The sequence below is a fragment of the Leptodactylus fuscus genome, chromosome 7 (assembly GCF_031893055.1).
Source record: "Leptodactylus fuscus isolate aLepFus1 chromosome 7, aLepFus1.hap2, whole genome shotgun sequence".
In the NCBI taxonomy this organism is placed as follows: domain Eukaryota; kingdom Metazoa; phylum Chordata; class Amphibia; order Anura; family Leptodactylidae; genus Leptodactylus; species Leptodactylus fuscus.
In genome coordinates this window covers 60,507,601-60,513,968 of record NC_134271.1, presented here as the reverse complement: position 1 = coordinate 60,513,968, position 6,368 = coordinate 60,507,601, and positions in this window count along the sequence as shown.

Here is a 6,368-nt window from a genome sequence, read left to right as displayed (position 1 = left end):
TTCGTGACACATTGTAGTTTATGTTGGTGGTAAATTTTGGTCATTATACTTTGCGTTTGTTTGTTAAAAAACGGACAATGTACTGAAAATTTCATAAAATTATCAATTTTGAAAGTTTTTGTTATTCTCGTGAAAACACAGACAGTCATAACACACAAAATTCTTCCTAATTAACATTTCCCATATGTCTACTTTATATTGGCATTGTTTCTTCAATGTCTTTTTACTTTTCTAGGAAGTTAGAAGGCTTGTAACTTTAGTAGCAAATTGTCAAATTTTCAAGAAAATTTCAAGATTTTGTATTCTAGGGACCTATGTAGTTGTGAAGTGACTTTGAGGGGCCTATATAATAGAAAACACCCATAAATGACCCCATTTTTGAAACGGTAGTCTTCAAAGTATTCAAAATTGTATATAGGAATTTTATTAACCCTTTAGGTGTTCCACAGAAATTAATTCAAAATGAAGGTGAAATTTCCAAATGTCACTTTTTTATGCACATTTTCCATTTCAAACCACATTTTTCCGTAACAATGAATGGGTTAACAGCAAAACATACCATAATATTTATTTCTGTGATTCTGCAGTTTGTAGAAATATCCCATATGTGGCCCTACTGTGCAACGTGACTCAATACGTGTCCTCAGAAATCAAAGAGCACCTTTAGGGATTTCGGGCAGCAATTTCATTAGGATGGTTTTTAGATACCATGTTGCATTTACAGAGCCCTAGAAGTGCCACAATAGTGGGAAACCTCCAAAAGTGACCCCATTTTGGAAACTGCACCCCTCAAAGAATTTATCAGGGGGTGTAGTGAGTATTAGTATCCCAGACGTGAATGCACAGCGGATGGTGAAGAGGTAATATGTAAGCGGTGCGGAGGACATTGGGAGCACCAAATTCCCTATTATGTCCCAGTAGCTCCTATGATTGGGGGGGTCACTTTGGGGGTCTCTTCTATTGTTTTTTTCTCTTGTAAGCTGCAAAACTGGTCTGTACCCTGATATACGGTCGCACTGCTTATATATTCCCCTCCTGACGCATTTGGCGATTTTTTTTTTTTTTTTGTCTTCACTTTATTCAAGCTATATTTTTTTTATTTTGTGTTGATGTGGCCATATGAGTGCTTGTATTTTTCTGGGATATGATGCATTTTGTAATGACACCATTTTTGGGTGCCTATAGCTTATTGGCTATTTTTTATTAACTCTTTTTTTGCTGGATAAAAAGAAATCAATCAATTCTGGCATTGCATTTTACTTTTTAAATGTTTTTCCACATGGTGTACAGCAGAAGTATCATGTGAACTTTATTCTGCGGGTCGGTACGGTTACGGCGATACCTCATTTATAGGTTTTTTTATGCGTTAGTAATTTTGCCGAACAAAAACCCATTTGGGGACATAAATCAATGTTTTTTGCATCGCCATCTTCTGAGATGCGTAACATTTTTATTTTTCGATTGACAGAGTTGGTTGAGGGCTTATCTTTTGCGAGACAACCTGTGCTTTTCATTGGTACTATTTTGGTGTACATACGACTTTTCACTTTTTATAGCATATTTTTTAAGGTGAGATGGCAAAAAAACATTATTTCCGGCGGTTTTTTTCAGTTTTTTTTCCCGACATTTACCATATAGGTGAAATAATGTTTTAGTTTTATGGTACAGGTTGTTACGGACGCGGCGATACCAAATATGCATTATTTTTATTATTTTTTAGGTGTTTTTTTAATAACTCATTTGCTATAGAAAAAGGGAATTTTGGGGCTTTATTAATTAATTTATTTATTTCACACACTTTGTTTATTTATTTTTTACACTTTTTTCACATTTTTTATTTCTCCTATTAGTGTACTTGAACCAGCAATACTCTGATTGCTGGTCCAGTACTATAGCCTGCAATACACGTGTATTGCAGGCTATATAGGAAGTGTGTCTCTGCAGACGCAGAGACACACTTCCGGGCAGGATGGCACGACAGCAAGGATCCAGCAGGTAAGCAGGGCTCCTAGAAGCCCGGGGTCACTAACCAGACCCCGGGCTACATAAAATTCATTAGGGCACCCCCCGATCTCGCCGCGGGGGGTGCCCAGGGGGGGGGTAATGTGACCGAAAACACTCCCGATGTCGCGGATATGCGTCCGCGGCATCGGGAGGGTTAATACCACCGATCGGAGCGGAGCTCCGACCGGCAATTCACTGGGGCAGCTCGTCCAGGCCCTCGGCTGTGTAATGCAGCCGAGTGCCGGGTGTAATGGCGCAGGCACAGCTTCTGTGCCGGCGCCATTACTGGTCAGTAATAGTACTGACCTGAGCGCGAACGTGCTACTTGCCAGGACGTACTATTACTGACCAGAGCGTTAAGGGGTTAAAAGTAGCAAACTGCCAATTTGGATTAACCCCTTAACGCTCTGGTCAGTAATAGTACGTCCTGGCAAGTAGCATGTTCGCGCTCAGGTCAGTACTATTACTGACCAGTAATGGCGCAGGCACAGAAGCTGTGCCTGCGCCATTACACCCGGCACTCGGCTGCATTACACAGCCGAGGGCCAGGACGAGCTGCCCCAGTGAATGTCCGCGACATCGAGAGAGTTTTCTGTGTGATCTCCCCCCCCCCCCCTATAGTACTGGACCAGCAATCAGAGTATTGCTGGTCCAAGTACACTAATAGGACAAATAAAAAATTTGAAAAAAGTGTAAAAATAAATAAACTGTGTGAAATAAATAGAATTTCACCTATATAGTAAACGTGAAGGAAAAAAAACGGGAAAAAAATGCCGGAAATAATGATTTTTTGCTATCTCACCTTAAAAAATATGCTATAAAAAGTGATCAAAAAGTCGTATGTACAACAAAATAGCACCAATGAAAAGCACAGGTTGTCTCGCAAAAAATAAGCCCTCAACCAACTCTGTCAATCGAAAAATAAAAATGTTACGCATCTCAGAAGATGGCGATGCAAAAAATATTGATTTATGTCCCCAAATGGGTTTTTGTTTGGCAAAATTACTAACACATAAAAAAACCTATAAATGAGGTATCGCCATAACCGTACCGACCTGCAGAATAAAGTTCACATGATACTTATGCTGTACGCCATGTGGAAAAACATTTAAAAAGTAAAATGCAATTCCAGAATTGATTGATTTTTTTTTTATCCAGCAAAAAAGTTAATAAAAAATAGCCAATAAGCTATAGGCACCCAAAAATGGTGTCATTACTAGAGATGAGCGAGTACTGTTCGGATCAGCCGATCCGAACAGCACGCACGCATTGAAATGAATAGATGCACCTGGTACTTGATCCGAACAGTACTCTCTCATCTCTAGTATTACAAAATGCATCATATCCCGAAAAATACAAGCACTCATATGGCCAGGTCATCACAAAAATAAAAAAAAATATAGCTTGCATAATGTGAAGACAAAAAACCCCCAAAATCGCCAAATGCGTCAGGAGGGGAATATACAGTCCTATGAAAAAGTTTGGGCACCCCTATTAATCTTAATCATTTTTAGTTCTAAATATTTTGGTGTTTATAACAGCCATTTCAGTTTGATATATCTAATAACTGATGGACACAGTAATATTTCAGGATTGAAATGAGGTTTATTGTACTAACAGAAAATGTGCAATATGCATTAAACCAAAATTTGACCGGTGCAAAAGTATGGGCACCTCAACAGAAAAGTGACATTAATATTTAGTAGATCCTCCTTTTGCAAAGATAACAGCCTCTAGTCGCTTCCTGTAGCTTTTAATCAGTTCCTGGATCCTGGATGAAGGGATTTTGGACAAACAATTCAAGTTCAGTTAAGTTAGATGGTCGCCGAGCATGGACAGCCCGCTTCAAATCATCCCACAGATGTTCAATGATATTCAGGTCTGGGGACTGGGATGGCCATTCCAGAACATTGTAATTGTTCCTCTGCATGAATGCCTGAGGATTTGGAGCGGTGTTTTGGATCATTGTCTTGCTGAAATCTCCATCCCCGGCGTAACTTCAACTTCGTCACTGATTCTTGAACATTATTCTCAAGAATCTGCTGATACTGAGTGGAATCCATGCGACCCTCAACTTTAACAAGATTCCCGATGCCGGCATTGGCCACACAGCCCCAAAGCATGATGGAACCTCCACCAAATTTTACAGTGGGTAGCATGTGTTTTTCTTGGAATGCTGTTTCTTTTTGGACGCCATGCATAACGCCTTTTTTTATAACCAAACAACTCAATTTTTGTTTCCAAAATGAAGCTGCCTTGTCCAAATGTGCTTTTTCATATCTCAGGCAACTCTATTTGTGGCGTACGTGCAGAAACGGCTTCTTTCTCATCACTCTCCCATACAGCTTCTATTTGTGCAAAGTGCGCTGTATAGTTGACCGATGCACAGTGACACCATCTGCAGCAAGATGATGCTGCAGCTCTTTGGAGGTGGTCTGTGGATTGTCCTTGACTGTTCTCACCATTCTTCTTCTCTGCCTTTCTGATATTTTTCTTGGCCTGCCACTTCTGGGCTTAACAAGAACTGTCCCTGTGGTCTTCCATTTCCTTACTATGTTCCTCACAGTGGAAACTGACAGGTTAAATCTCTGAGACAACTTTTTGTATCCTTCCCCTGAACAACTATGTTGAACAATCTTTGTTTTCAGATCATTTGAGAGTTGTTTTGAGTAGCCCATGATGCCACTCTTCAGAGGAGATTCAAATAGGAGATCAACTTGCAATTGGCCACCTTAAATACCTTTTCTTATGATTGGATACACCTGGCTATGAAGTTCAAAGCTCACTGAGGTTACAAAACCAATTTTGTGCTTCAGTAAGTCAGTAAAAAGTAGTTAGGGGAATTCAAATCAATAAAATGATAAGGGTGCCCATACTTTTGCACCGGTCAAATTTTGGTTTAATGCATATTGCACATTTTCTGTTAGTACAATAAACCTCATTTCAATCCTGAAATATTACTGTGTCCATCAGTTATTAGATATATCAAACTGAAATGGCTGCTGCAAACACCAAAATATTTAGAACAAAAAATGATTAAGATTAATAGGGGTGCCCAAACTTTTTCATAGGACTGTATAAGCAGTGCGACCGTATATCAGGGTACAGACCTGTTTTGCAGCTTACAAGAGAAAAAACAATAGAAGAGACCCCCAAAGCGACCCCCCAATCATAGGAGCTATTTTGACATAGTAGGGAATTTGGTGCTCCCAATATCCTCCGCACCGCTTACATATTACCTCTTCACGTCTGGGATACTAATACTCACTACACCTCCTGATAAATTCTTTGAGGGGTGCAGTTTCCAAAATGGGGTCACTTTTGGAGGTTTCCCACTATTGTGGTACTTCTAGGGCTCTGTAAATGCAACATGGTATCTAAAAACCATCCTAATGAAATTGCTGCCCGAAATCCCTAAAGGTGCTCTTTGATTTCTGAGGACACGTATTGAGTCACGTTGCACAGTAGGGCCACATATGGGATATTTCTACAAACTGCAGAATCACAGAAATAAATATTATGGTATGTTTTGCTGTTAACCCCTTCATTGTTACGGAAAAATGTGGTTTGAAATAGAAAATGTGCATAAAAAAGTGACATTTGGAAATTTCACCTTCATTTTGCATTAATTCCTGTGGAACACCTAAAGGGTTAATAAAGTTCCTATATACAATTTTGAATACTTTGAAGACTACAGTTTAAAAAATGGGGTCATTTATGGGTGTTTTCTATTATATAGGCCCCTCAAAGTCACTTCACAACTACATAGGTCCCTAGAATACAAAATCTTGAAATTTTCTTGAAAATCTGACAATTTGCTACTAAAGTTACAAGCCTTCTAACTTCCTAGAAAAGTAAAAAGACATTGAAGAAACAATGCCAATATAAAGTAGTCATATGGGAAATGTTAATTAGGAAGAATTTTGTGTGTTATGACTGCCTGTGTTTTCACGAGAATAACAGAAACTTTCAAAATTGATAATTTTATGAAATTTTCGTATATTGTCCTTTTTTTAACAAACAAACGCAAAGTATAATGACCAAAATTTGCCACCAACATAAACTACAATGTGTCACGAAAAAACATTCTTGGAATCACCTGGATAGGTAAATAGATTATGAAGCTATCCTCACATAATGTAAAAGACGTCATATTTGAAAAACAGGGGTTTTTTTTAACCCCTTAAAGGGATTCTACCACTAAAACACATTTTTTTCTAGTTAACACGTCGGAATAGCCTTTAAAAAGGCTATTCGTCTCCTACCTGTGGAAGTGCTCTCCGCCGCGCCGTTCATTCAAAATACTGGTTTGTACCGGTATGCTAATTAGTTCTCTCGCAGTGAAGGGGGGCGTCCCCATTGCA